This window comes from Phaethon lepturus, unplaced genomic scaffold (assembly GCF_000687285.1).
Source record: "Phaethon lepturus isolate BGI_N335 unplaced genomic scaffold, ASM68728v1 scaffold37469, whole genome shotgun sequence".
In the NCBI taxonomy this organism is placed as follows: Eukaryota; Metazoa; Chordata; class Aves; order Phaethontiformes; family Phaethontidae; genus Phaethon; species Phaethon lepturus.
This window is the reverse complement of record NW_010561973.1, coordinates 22058-36597: the sequence shown is the minus strand read 5'-3', so window position 1 is coordinate 36597 and position 14540 is coordinate 22058.

Genomic DNA, 14540 nt, shown 5'->3' with positions numbered 1-14540 from the left:
TTAATAGTAAGAACTGCAATACCTCATCTTTGAGATGGAACGGCATCTCTCATTCTGAAGGGTGAAGATGGATGAAGTCCATCACCTGTGTAGATTTCAGGACCTCCAAAGCAGCAGCTTCATTTCATTCCAGTGTTCCCCCCATGCTGATGGAAACAGATATGTGGCGCTATCAAATGTAACATTCCATTACAGTCTGGATGTGGTCCTTGGCAGAAGTTATTCATAAATAAGTATACATAAGGAAATTAATTTAGTTCATAAGCTACCTTTACTGCAGAGAAATGTTGGGATGCAGGGAGAATGTGCAGAAAGCTCCCAGTGGAATGAAATTTATAACTGCAAAAATTATTTCCTTTTTTGGCTTGTAAACTTGTTCTGGTATATCGCAAGCTGGCCCTTTAAGGTATGCGAGGCTGTAGCTCCTATCAGCAAAACTTTATAAATCCTTTGGCAAGAGAATGGGAAGACGTTGCCAACAAGACTTGGACCTGAATGGGCATTTAGAGGTCTGAAGGAAGGTAGAAAACCAATAAAAGCCATTAAATAATTTTTTTTCTTTTTAAGTTTCATTGTAAATCCTTTCATGGTGCTGCTTTTTTGATTTAATTCTGCTTGAGATAGAGAGCGAAGACTCAAGCATAATAATCTTTTCTACAAAAAATGAAACAAAAAAATATTCTAGCCAATTCACACCTCACTGTTAGCAATCTGGGGAAATGAGGCTTTAGGCTAGTGGGATGTTCCACAACCTTCTGCATCTGCATAAAATTTTTCATAGTGCAGTAGAGAAACAGAACTCAGAAATTATTTTGCTTTTAAATACTGAGGTGCTATTGAATTAAGAGACTTATTGTAATGTGGCTTTTAAACTGCCATCACCTACGTTTTAAATAGATACTTTTGCTGCTTTGTTGCTCATTTTGGCTACAGCAGATTAATGCAGATCAGTTCTTTCTTGCCAACCCTTGACCTTAACAAGATGTGAATGTGATCCAAGTAATTACCATTTCTAGTGTCACAAATGACATTCTGTATACAGTGTGGTCAACTCAGTACAGCTACTTTATCAGTAAAAATAGTCATTTAGTGTTGTATTCTGTAGTTTATTCATCTGGCTCAATTCTTAGAGAGATCTTTATACCAAAGAAGATCTTTTTGAGGAAACAAAAATAATTGTTCTTTTGGGATGTTCAGAAAAAAACTTCACGCTCAGGCTTGCCAAGTTGTTACACAGCTGTTAAGATGATATAATGGGGTTTTGTTTGACTAAAGTTGTAAATATGACCCTCCTTCCTCCTGCATTTATAATTAATCTAGCTATATGCAGAATTTGTGATAAATCTCTTGCAAATTTCTCTTGAGGGAGAGTACCTATGAAGTGCTTACAAACTTCAACGTGCAGTTTATATTTGCTTATGAAATGGGTGACCTAATTTTCTGTGAACTAGATATAACCTCCTCCCTTAGTCCTGCCAAAAGAATGTAGATCTAGAATAAGAGTTTGTCCTGGTTTTATATCGCAGAAAAATATTCATCTGGGAGAGTTCTGGACTGCAATACTCTCAATCCTGGGAGGAGTTCACTATGGTTAAGTTGCAATAGAGCATACTTAGACTTCAAAAATGGGCTCAGAGTGGACAGTAGTTTCTGTTTTGTGTATGTCAGGTATTCCTGCATTTGTTTTGAGCCATGTTTCCTGCTGCTTTCCGAACTATAGTGAAGGAAATGATCAGCCTTGTGGACACAGGCTTAAATATTTTAGAAAGGAGCTGAGACTGGCTGCAGTGATACTTTGAGGTAGTATTTTGCCTTAGGAAAGGCAGGGCTCTGGGCATGATGCAAATACTGTATGCATTACAATGTGAGCCTGGTTTTAGCCCTGTTTTTCTAATTTTTAATGCTTAGAAATTGCATTTAATTGTTTTCATATGAGGACATAAATTTTTATGTTCTGTAGGAAAAAAATGAGGTTGTATATTAATAAAATAATACATCTATAAAAGGTTTGTTTAACAATATTGTAGTATCAGTATGTCTGTAAAAGGTGTTTTGTTGTTTGGTTTTCTTTGCTTAAACAATATTTGGCAGTGTCATATTTATAGCAGGGAAAGATGAAAGAGCTAAAATATCTAAGTAGTTGAGAAAAGTAATCTATTAAGTTAGTCTTCTTGCAAAGTTTTCCATTTTTCCATTGAATTCAGGAAAGAATGGGCCTTGATGACTTCTGATATTAAGATGTGATGGCAAAAAGAGGCAGTAGCATTTGTTTCTTGACAAACTGTTGCTTAAAGTTTTCTAGAGTTTGTGGGTTTGATCCTCAGTTATATAACAAAATAATAAATACAGCATATATAGTGTCGTATATAGTTTCATGGTCACCTTTAGAGCCAGATACGGGGAAGACAAAGACCCTGCTTTTAATGGCAACAAGCTGTTTTTGCAGAGTATCATGAGAAACCATAGCCACAGCTGAGAGTGTAGCTGGTTGGTACCCTTGTTTGAGTACTGAGTATGCCTGTTAAAACTGAAGGTACTCTTTACACTAAGTAAAAGTCTAGCAGAAGGTATTTTAAGTGTCATTCCAAAGGAACCTTACAGTCTTGACTCTGGCAATATGGGGAAGAGGTTAGTTTGCCCAAGTAACTCCAGACTTAGCTTGGCACTATTAATATCTGGTCATTTCACAGAATTTTGTGAATCCTAGGTATTCCTTGCTTGGAATGATGAGTATTTGTTGTTGTATTTAGTTTTTTTAAAATATTAAAGTATGTCCAAGTATTCTTATGAAAGAATTTGAATTTAGGTGTTCCTGAAAATACTATGGTATGACATTAACCATTCATGCTCATATTGTTTCATTTTTTGGAAAAAAACCCCAAAACAAACAAAACCCCAAAACACAGATGTAGTTATTAGCATGTGATGGTTTATAAAGCATATGCTGTAGTCTTGGAGGCTGTGAAGGAATGTAGGAGGGAGGGTGCTCTGTTGTGTGCCTGAAGCTGGTTCAGGCTGAACCTGAATGAAGCCTGAAGCATTTCACTTTATCATTGCTCACAGCAGATTCGGGCAGTTAGCTGCATGCTGGTGGTGCCAGCAGATTGCGCATACTCATCTCAATGAAGCCATGTACAAACTTCGAAACAAATGTGAATTTGTGTATCATGGCTTAGGTTTTGTATGCAGACCGCGGAAGGTTTCTTACACTGGCAGGAGAGGCAACCTATATCGACTAGTAGTGTATACTTCATACAATGAGTAATTGAAGTCGCTTTAACTTCATGGAATTGGTAGTAAACTGCACAATTACAGCTGTACCCAAATGAGATATTCATAGAATCATATCTCGAGTTGGAAGGGACCCATAAGGATCATCAAGTCCAACTCCCTGCTTCTCACAGGACTACCTAAAACTAAATCATATGACTAAGAGTATCACCCAGATGCTCTTTGAACTCTCACAGGCATGGTGCCATGACCACTCCCCTTGGGGAGCCTGTTCCAGTGGCCAGCCACCCTCTCCGTGAAGAACTTTTTTCTAATGTCCAATCTGAACTTCCCCTGACGCAGCTTCATGTCATTTCTTCATACTATTTCATGTAGCAAAGGAGTGTTTACATCTAAGGAACAAATGTCTTGTTTGTTACTGCTAACTTGGGAAAACTGTGCTACAAATACAGGCCTGTTGAAGTGTAAGCCCTTCCTTTAAAATTTTACTTTTAAGTGGAATTTGTGTTGCAACAAGTATTCATTTGTACCTTTCATCAGTTCTGTGATGCATTTTAACAGAGCTGTGCCTTTGCTAATGCACAAACATTTCAATATTATAAATACCTATAAATTACTCTAGTGAGTAAGTAACTTACATTGGCAAGAGAGTTTTATTATTTTATAAATAGTATATTTTAAATTTTTTTTATGTATATGTGTATACACATATTTACAAGCACAGAGGTGCTTAGATGTGTTGCCTTTGGGCTGGTTCTAAGACCACCAATTCCACAGATATATGCAAGGTCCTGTGCTTGTGAAATAAGTTTTTAGTTTCCAAGAATATCTGATGAATGCTTGTAAGCATTAAATGAAAAAGGACAACAGGGAAAACACCATTTCTGCATTTAGCCTCTAATTTGAAAGCTCTCTGTAATGGCAGGGGCATGCTGTGCCTTCATATCTTGTGCCTCAGTGCTACAGAGTTAATGCTTGAAGTTTTCTGAATTCAGTTATTAATGTGTTTATGGATGGTAATGCTTTACTTTTGCTTTAACACTCCCCCCCAATTGTTCCAACTTCTGTTTAAATGTAATCTTGATTAAGTTAAGGGGTTAACTTGATACTTGAAAAGTACTAAAACATTAAATGCTTGTAATGAAAAGCACAAGCTTTAAAAACATGCCCATCCCTGGAAACATCCCAGATCAGGTTGGACGGGGCTCTGAGCAACCTGATCTAGTTGAAGATGTCCCTGCTCACTGCAGGGGGGGTTGGACTAGATGACTGTAAAAGGTCACTTCCACCCCAAAGATTCTATGTTTGTAACTAAAGTAATTTACTATGACTTGTTATTTTAGTGATTTGGTAAAACCAATCCAATTTTAATATAAATAAATGCAAATGCAGTAAAATTATAATTGCTCTCGGGGTCATGCATATATGTTTACATATGCCCTACAGTAGGTAGCATTTGAAATTTTCTCTCTACTAATTGAAAAGGTAAATGTTTCTATTTATAATAAACTTGGGAATATAATCCACGTGTTTGAATTTTTTAATAGTACACTGTGAGCTAGAAGTGGAGTTACAAGTTACAGGTGAGCCTGTTGCAGGTGAACTTGCTGCTGCCAAAAAGGGGAAGTCCCACTTTTTTCTTTCTCTGTCTCTTCTCCCAGCTGTCTGGTATGAACCCAAAAGAATGCGTTGGCTCTAGTATTTGTCCAGTCAAAGCATGATCTGTTTCTGCTTGCAAACTCAGCAGAAAGGTTATTTTGGTGTTCGGAGTGTTGAGTGAGTTTTCTAGTGGTTTAGAAGGTTGAGCAGGCTCAGTGATACTCTGGAGCAAAGTGATAGTGGATGGAGGGGAAGGAGAGTCCTTCCTTTTTTTGACAGCGATGAGGTATTAGGCTGACTCAAGCTTTAATGTGTAAATTATTTTAAACTGTAGGAACAGGATCTTTAAAACAAACCAAAACAAAACTCCCCAAAAAACCTCCGGAAAGCTCGTAGAAACATTTTTCTAAAAACTCCTTTAGAAAGGTATGTAGAAGGTTGGCTCTGGAATAGAGGAAAAGATAACTTTACGGTTTTGTTGCTTCTGAGCCGGTTGTCAGTGTTTTCTAAATGCAAAGAAAACATCCATTCCAAAATGTGGGGTGTTTTGTTTTGTTTTAATTTCTTGCAGCTCTTAAATGCTGATAACAATAATAAATTGCCTGAATTTCTCAAATGCTTTGCTAAAAATAAGTGTTTGTAGATTTAACCAGCTGGTAGGGTTGTAGGTGTGTTTGAGGAATGAATTGATCATGCAGAGTAACGCAGCTGGGAGGTAGGCTGCCTCGTTCACAGTACCATGTTCCTGAGAATATGCCAAATTGAAGGATTTGGTATTGGAAGTACCTGAACATTCTGGTGCTCGGCTTCTTCATCTGAACAGGCTGTATATTTATCCCAGGAGAGGATAGGAAGGAAGAAGGAGGAAGTGTGTGCTGCAGCCCCTCCTTTCCTATGTGACTGGAATTGTTGCGTATGCGCAGCTCAGTGTGTGCTTGTAGGTGGATTTCTTTCTGAAGGGGCAAGCACAAATGGTCTGCTATCTTCAGCATATCACACAGCCTGCTCCCAGCTTTGATTTTCCTGGGCAACTTGAATGTGGTCTGTGTGAATGATTTTGAAAGTTGCTTCCTGATCTATCTTGAGAAATAGACAAGCTGAATTCACCTATGACTTTTTACTAGGTAACATGTGCCAAATAAATCCATTGTGATGGAGGAGAGGCTCTGCGGCTACCGGGAAGAATGGCAGTCAAAGGGTCATTGCTATCAAAAGAAATAATCCTGCACTTTGCTGCTGAGGATTCTGTGGGAAGGTGCTGTGTGGTGAAGGCCATGAGACATCCTGTAAAGTACCATTCTTCTTGACTTCTTGAAAGCTACAGGGGCTGTTGATGTTCACAATTCAGCTGTGATAGGAGGGTCCTGTCCCCCAGATTGATGAATGCCATGGAGTATCTCATTCCTGTCTCTATGAAACTTGTGTTTCTTAACATGCAAATAAGACTGCTGTACAGTATTTTTCAGTGTGACCCTTGCTAAGAAGCCCTGGTGTTTAAAAAGGCTCCTTTTTGTTGTTTGTTTTTTTTTTTTTAACAAAAAAGTGAAACTTGCATGGGAAGCAAGTACCTATGTTACTTTCAGATGGCTTTAAAACTAGCCTTAAGTTACATCAGTGTGATCTAAAAATTGTGACTTTAAAATTTTTTTGGTAAACTTTAAAATTATTTTGGTCAGCCGTTGATGTTCTTTTTTCTCATCGTCTAAATCTCTTACCTTGGTTTATCGATTTACCAGAGCATCAAACTTAAATGAGAGACAAGAAAATTGAATACTGAGTGATAGAACTTCCAAGTGTGTTTATAAGCGAAATGTGATGTTAAAGGTAATGCACAGTGTATATATGTCTGTGTGTATAATAGCTGCACTCAGCCACCTGCTAAGGATTATCCTTCATTGAATAAAAAAAACTTGTTAGTTTAGAAGTTGGGCTGGGGGGGATTAGTTTAAATCAAGAAACTTTTTGGAAAAAAATCTTGTAACTTATGTTCGTGAGTGGCAGTATGGAGCCTGACTCGATTTATTTTTTCCCCACATTTGCAGTAGCAAAGCACTCTACTGCCTCTAGTTTTCATATGCAAGAAAAGTTCCATTCACAAAAGCTATCAAGTGTGGTGGCAGCTGACTTTACAGTAATTGTTTATGTGACTCAGGTGCTGAGCTGTTTAGACAAGGCCTCTGCAGCTTCGTATCTGAGCAGTTTCTTAGGAATGCTGGCCTAATCCCATGAATTTAAATCCTTCTGTTTAAAAGTCCTTCTTTAACAAGACCCAGCTGACAGCCCTGTCTTCCATGGTTGTTCTACTGTATAGAAGTTTTATGTTCACTTCCTCAGTGTCATGACTTACGCCTTTTTTCCATTTTGCTATGGAAACTGCTTTTTCAGGGATGTGTGCTTTAAAACATTGATTCTGGGTTAAATATTTACATTTGGTCTTAGTCTCTACTATTAATTCTAGATAAAGTCCTTTTGGTATGCATGAGTTGGTGCTTAACTGGCTTTTAGACTGCTCTAACATTTGACATAACAAAACTTTTTTATGTTGAGGCTGCTGTCTTGCTTTAAGTGCTTTTTTTCCAGGTAGTAGAGTCCAGAACTGGTGTTTCCCCCCCCACTCCCTCCCTCCCTCTCTGCTGCCAAGGTTTATTTAGAAACAGAAGTAATGCAGCTTTTCAGTATGAATATATATCTTTAGAGCCCATCTTAAGTATACAAAATTAATTTAAACAAATTTTTTTAATGAGTTTCATGAGGCTTATAAATTAGAGATTAAGGTCAGTGCTCAGTAGACAATGCTTAGATTCTAGTTAGCAATCTGTGACAAATTTCATAGCTTTATAACTCAAATTGCTGATATTGGCTTGAGTTATGATGTGGACTTCTTGGTTTAAGATAATTAATCCATACTTCTAGAGAAAGGATGTTGAATTGATAGTAGAAGCAAAATCCCAAGTGAAGAAAAGAAAAAGAAAAAAATAAAAAGAAAAAGTGCAGGGAGAAATATTGTCAGCTTTCTCTTTTCTTAGAAACTTTGGGGAGAGTTTTTCAGTGACATTCTGCTAAAATGGCAAATAAGAATTAAGTTGTATTTTCAGCCTTTATCAGTGATTAGCATGCACTTTCTGTATCTACTCACAGACTTTCTCCTCTTCAGCAATTTGTGCAAGCTTTACTAGGGAATAGTGGTGGCTTTGGCACCCTGCTCAACGTGATGTCTTACAGAAGCTGCTTTGTGGATTGAGATCACTTCTGGAATGGCTTCTCTCTTACTTTTTGAGCGGAAAAAAAGCAAGTGCTGAGAAGTCATGCAAGTATAGGACTTCCCTCAAGGGATTTTTTTTTTCTTTTTGTGCCTGGTGGAGTTGGATTCTTCCAGTATCAACAAGGAAAATGGTGAGTTGCAGTTTATGCAGCAGGAAGTTGTCTTTCTCTCTTGTAATTGCATGTGAGGTTTATGGCAATCTGAAATTGTACCTAATCATCTGCAAGATCCAAGGGGAGATGCTGATAAAATACTTTCTCAAAGCAGTGGTTCTCCTGCAGTTATGAGATTCATAAACATGTTTTTCCACCTACATCCGTATTGTGCAGAACTTGTCTGTACTTTCTCTTTTTCATGCCACATTGTTGCTCCTAAATTTCATTGTGGGGCAAAAGCCTCTTCAGCCCATGTGCCTCACATCACTACTTAGTGAGCAGTGTTGGTTTACTGCCAATGATCCCCTCCCCTTTCCCTCATAGAAAACTGCCCTGTTCCTGCTAACTTCCAGCCTTTCTTTCCAGTCTTGACTGCTGAGACTCATCTGTGTCCAATGCTCCACATCAGTCTTTCTCCTAGATTCGCAAGGCTCTCATCTATGTAGAACTTCCAAGCCTCCCACAAGGCACAGCTCTTCCATGGAAAAACTTCTCCTTTCATAGGGTTTCTTTCTTGTAACATAAAGGTGTTATAGATCCATTTTTTTCCCCTGTCCATCAGAGTGGCTGTCCTCATCTGCTTCACACCTCAATAGATGCACATCCTTCTTTGTAGAGGTTGGTGATGAAAAAAGAGTGATGGGGCTAGAGAGGGGATTTCATGTCCCTGCTTGCAGTTTGCAATTAAGTTGGAGGATGAAAGTTGATGCCCATTTAAATACTTAAATCTGGTCTTACTAGTGGCAAATAATACATAAAATAATTGAGTCAGGGTAGCCTGTTGTTTAGGTATGTCTATTTTTTCTTTAAGCCAGTGTTGTTGTTCTGCTCAGCTTGTTAAGAGCAGGTTTAAAGTAAATCAGATGTCTTCTAGATTGAATATACTTCTTCCTTCTTTGATAATTTTTCAGCCAAAAAGATTATTTGCCTACTCATCCTCTGAACACTTTTTCTCCCTCCCAAGTGCTGTTTCTTAAGGTTATGCTCTTTTGTAATGGCTAACTATAAACAACAAAATCTGTTGACTCATAAATGCTAAGAATGAAACACCTATGTATTTTAGGTGGAAAACATTAATTTGTGGATTTTCTGAAAAATAGACAGTTGTGTGTTTTGACTTTTTTTTTTTTTTCCTGGAGATGGTAATTTCAGCTCTAGTGAAATGCAGCTCTTCACAATGTAATCTTAATTCTTACCAGAAATCATAAATCAACTTCCAGCCTGTTGCAGCTAAGGTTAACATAAAGAATATATACCCTGATAAGGAAGTTTAGCTAAAGCAACCTGTGATTAATGTTTATCATAGCTAAAGCACTAATCTTCCATTTTTTTAATGAGGGTTCATAGGCTGTCACTAGGTCCTTGTTGAAAGGGATTTGGCAACTTACTCTGAGTCTAGATAGTACCCACATAATACAGATTGCCAGTGTCTGGAGTGGTATCTTAAGTGAGCATTGACATAATGATTATTTTTAACCTTTGAGATGGTCCCTTGTGCAAAAATTAGTTTTTTAACTGTACTAAAGCATAGAGTACCTCAGAGTCTTATGAGGAGATACTCTCACGAGCATTGTTATTTGAGCTGTAACCTAAATGATTTTCTTACGCCTCCCTCCTGATTGGTTTGATCCTTTGTATATACTATCTTCTATAAGCACTGTTAAGATGTCCACTTTTACAGGTAGGTGGCAGTTACTTGCTTTATTTTGCTTTCTTATAGTTGAAAGACAGCCTAATATATGTGTAAAAATGAATTTGAGTATTTATTCCTGATTGAAAAAAACCCTGTACAGGCACAATAGACTGGTCTGTAAAAGGACGTGAATTTTATAGTGATCGGCCTGCAAGTGCTTCTTCCTTTCCCAAGTGCAGGGTGAGCGTAAAAGTGCTGCTGTTAACCTGGTGATTGTTATTGCTGGGCCACAGCTACAAGAGTATGTTGGTATTTCCTGGGATCTGTGCGTAAGGCCAAAAATTATAACAAAATTCATTCCTATTCTTAGTCTGCTGATGGAGAAGAGAGACTACATAATCTTTTCTGGAAAGGATGAAGTTGCAAGAGGCAAGTAAGCTCATAAATAATTTACATTGTGCTATCTAGTGCTTTTCTGGACTGAAGAGAAGATCCACAGGGCAGTGTTGTAGCTTGGGTATCTGTGGAGCTATCATTCAGGCAGTGGCCAGAATGGTATGAATGTACAGCACCTGTGCACAGACTAGTCTCACCTGCCTCTGTTGCATTATTAAATTACTTCTTAGTTTAGTGTTGGTAGTAAAGTGATTTCCTTTAAATGCAGCTGACAAGTTTTTCAGTGCCCATTAGGTTTAACTATGGATGTATACCAAGCCATTCTTTCATGCTGTGTCTTTTCTTGTGTTGTTTGAGACACCCCCTCTTACAGAGCGTGCATCCCTTCATGCAGTTTCATGTGTACCCCCTCTTACAGAGCGTGCATCCCTTCATGCAGTTTCATGTGTACCCCCTCTTACAGAGCGTGCATCCCTTCATGCAGTTTCATGTGTTGTGGTTCAGTCACCTACTGATCCTGAATTACAATGTTTCCTGTTCACTAGGTTTCCTTACCAATCACACTGACATAGAAGTACCTCTTTTTGCATTGTCTGCAAATAGAATAGTCAATGCAATGTGCATTTTGAACAGTAGGGATGGATGGAACTGTATACTGCCTGAGAGGGAGAGCGAAGAAAGTAGTTCTGGATCACAAAAAGATGTTTTGCTCATGTCTCAGTTGAATCCTTCTTTTGAAGGTTGTTGTGTGGCCCTCCTACAGAATAAGACCATCTTGATTTTGTTGTGTTATTGCTTGGTTTTGATTTTTTTTCTTATAATTCAGTCAACATTAGCAGCTATAGAAGAAAGGCAAGGCCAAATGAGACTTAGCAGAATTAGTGCTGTTTTATTTGAAAAATGTGTTAGACCTTTTGGATCATCATTTGGACTGTTGCTAATAGGATGTCTGAAAATGTTGTCTTCATTGCAAAATAGAATAATTTGACTGGTTATGTAAAATACCATGTGTGTTTCTGTACTTTTTTTAGTCAGATTTTATGTTCTGTTACATGCAGAATGTTGCTGAAGGTACAGTTATGGATATAGGCAGTTTTCCTTGTTCTGTCTTCCCGCACTGTGAGCAGTTTGCTTTGTATTCCTTGCCTTGGCCCCTTTTTTTGTAAAATGGAAGTCTTCCTTCCTTCATTCTCCCAACATATCTGGTGTAGTTTTGATGATAAATGCATACAAAGATGTTAAAGGCTTGCATTTTTACTTGAACTATTAGGCCCTTGGGAAGTTTTCAGTAAAAGTTCAGGCATCTAGGTTCTTCATTACCTTTTCTGAAGGTTTTATATAAGCTTTTGTGGAGCTTCAAGCTGGCTGATCAGTATGTGTGAGTCTACCACGTCATTAGGAGACGTGCACTTCTGGATCTCTTATCCACTTCCTTTGTGTACTCCAGGGACAAAAGGATTGCCTACGTTGCCCTTAGTGTTCTCATATCATTTGCAGCTGTGTGTTAGGATAATAACTGTAATTGAATCGAATATTATGCTTCAGGACTTAAGTGAATTGCCTGCTGTGAACAGGAATGTATGTCTTCTCCCTGTGCTGCCGCATATCTCCTCCTTCCACCTCATTTCACATTTAATAAAATATTTAGGGGTGTTACGTTTTCCTGAAATGTGCGGCCATAGCTAGAAAAGCAGAGCAAGAAGCCCAGTGGCCTGAGGTAGGGAATCCTCATTCTGAGATGCTTGGAGTCTGTCTCCGTGTTCTCAAACTAGTGGCTCGAGTTGGCTGAAATCTGTTCTGCCTCTATCCCTCAGATCAAATCAGCAAGAAATGTCCAAGGGCTTTTCTTTCTCCTAGTCTGTATGGACCAAGAAACACCTCTTAGAGGCACCTGAAATTTATTTTCCTTAGTAATTTTTCACTTATTGTAGAGGCTTTATCAGCCTTCAACCTGGAGGAAGATTAATGGACTGCAATGTGCAGGAAGTATAATCTTGAGGATTTGTAGGAAGGATTCTTTTGAAAGAAGAACTCAGGGTTGAAATAGCAGAACTTGTTGTGACTCACCTGTAGTTCTTCAGTGGGTAAGAAAGAGATGCTTTTTATGATCATTTACCTAAGCAAAATTTGCCATTTATCTAAAAACCTCTTAAGACAGATTGACCTGATTGTGTATTTATGTCCTCTTCAAATTCGGTCATGAGCATGTTCAAAGTATATGTTATCTGGAGTCAGGCATAAATAACCCCTTTAAAGGTTTGAATTTGTACATTCTTAAATCGTGTAATAAAGCTTTAACCTGACTATGAACCATTTTTGGACATCTAGCTGTCTTTTGTCAAGGTTGCAACTGCTCTAAGATATTTTTGTTTCATTTAGAATATAAAATGCATCCTCTGTCTACTTCCTAACATATTTTTAAAAGATTAGTTATGTAAAAAAAAAATATTTACAGAGATACTCTTCTTGAAGTTACTGTATGAAACTTAGTTCTGCCCCTCTTTCTGCATCAACTTGTTAATGTTTGTTATTCTTTTTTTGGACACCATTCCAGAGCTAAAACTGAAATGGGAAGAGATGCTACAATAGTGTTTGTGTTACGATAACTGCATAATGAAGATTCTGGAAAATTGGAGCTAATGTATGTTTTAAAGTACATCTCTGCTTACTGGAGGCAGATTGAACTTTAAATCTATATTAAAGCTACACGTTTTCTTAGCTTTCATAATCTCACTCTGTTTTCACACAGAAAATTCTCTAGTCTTAGTTGCTAAGACTAAGATGTTGTTGGCTCCTGCAACTAATGAGTGTCATTGTTTTAGAGAACACCTATATTTTATCCTCTGCTTGAAAAACACTTTAGCTAAGGCAACTTTTGTTTTTATGACCTCTGGCTAAGCAGTTTTTTAGAGCTGTCTGCAGGTTGTCTTCATAAAGAATCTGCTGTGAGACATGATGTAATCTAGGATGCTTTTTTGGTGGGAATTAATTTGATGTCCACTTGGGTACTCTGGCTGGAATCTTGGTTCAGGAAATGGGACACAATAATTGATAAAGGCCTTTCTTTTCAAGGCAACATCTGTTTGGCTAGATGTGAGATAGGCACTGAAATATACTGGAGAGAATAAAGGTTTTACTGTGTGCCTTCTCAGCAGCGCAAATTTAAGATGCAATTAGATAGATTCTTCAATAGACATTTCAGTAATTTTGGTGTGTCCCCTCTTACAGGAAGAAAGATCTTTTAAATGTGTTTTGATATACAAGGGGTCACCCTATGGAGACTAATTTAAAATTTCAGGCTGCAATTATGGAACACTACAGTCAATATAAATAGTAACTCTAATACAAAGACAGCTTAAGTGATGATGAGAAACCAACCCCATGGAATATAGTGTAGACTTCTGCTTGGTTCACTTTGCATTTTACCCCTCTCTTCAAGCTTTCAAACAAAGGGCTGGGCAGGTGGGTATTTTGTGGGTGGTTTTGCTGTGGCACATCAGAAGCATTTACCATTGTTTGTTAGAAATCAAGATGATAAAGTAAACATTCTAGTATCTTTAGTTTGTTTATTTCAGGAAATGGTGGGTGCTTGTGTCAACTAAAGTTAGAGGGGGAAGTGTACAAGTTTTGATTAAATACAAAGGGAGTTGGTAGCTGCACTGGATGTTGGTATGGGGAATTATGTTTTTCTATCATGCTGCTAGGCAAAAAGAGGTTTATTCTTTCATATTTGTATTGTCTGTGGAGAGTACTGTGTTGTCATATCCCTGCTTAACAGAGTCTGCTTCATTCTAAAGATTTGGTGCTGAATCTGTGGAAGACCAGGGAGAAACTGTGGTATGTTTGACTTCCCTGGTTAGAATCTCTGGGGGTAGTTGTTCAACAGCCTGTTGTAATCTGAAAGGCATAACAGTGCTCTCATGAACAGCGCTGAGTTTTAGAAAACCTGTGTTTACTGTATGCAGCACCTCTGTATTTTGGGGGATTCCAAGAACAATGAGACAGTTTTGCTTTGATGGTACCATCTGATATCCGATTAAGACTTTTTTTCTTCTTCCAATTGCTTTTTCAAACAATTGTTTCATTAGCAGTTGCTGTAATTCATATAAGTTATGTGTTCACTTGTGTTGCTATAAATATTTATGTTACAAACTTATAGATAATGTAAAGAAAAACATTCTTAAGAGCTTAGTGAAAAGGTTGTTGGTTAGGCTTAAAATACAAACATCTAGAGGCAAAGGCAAGTTCTTGTACAGGCATGTGC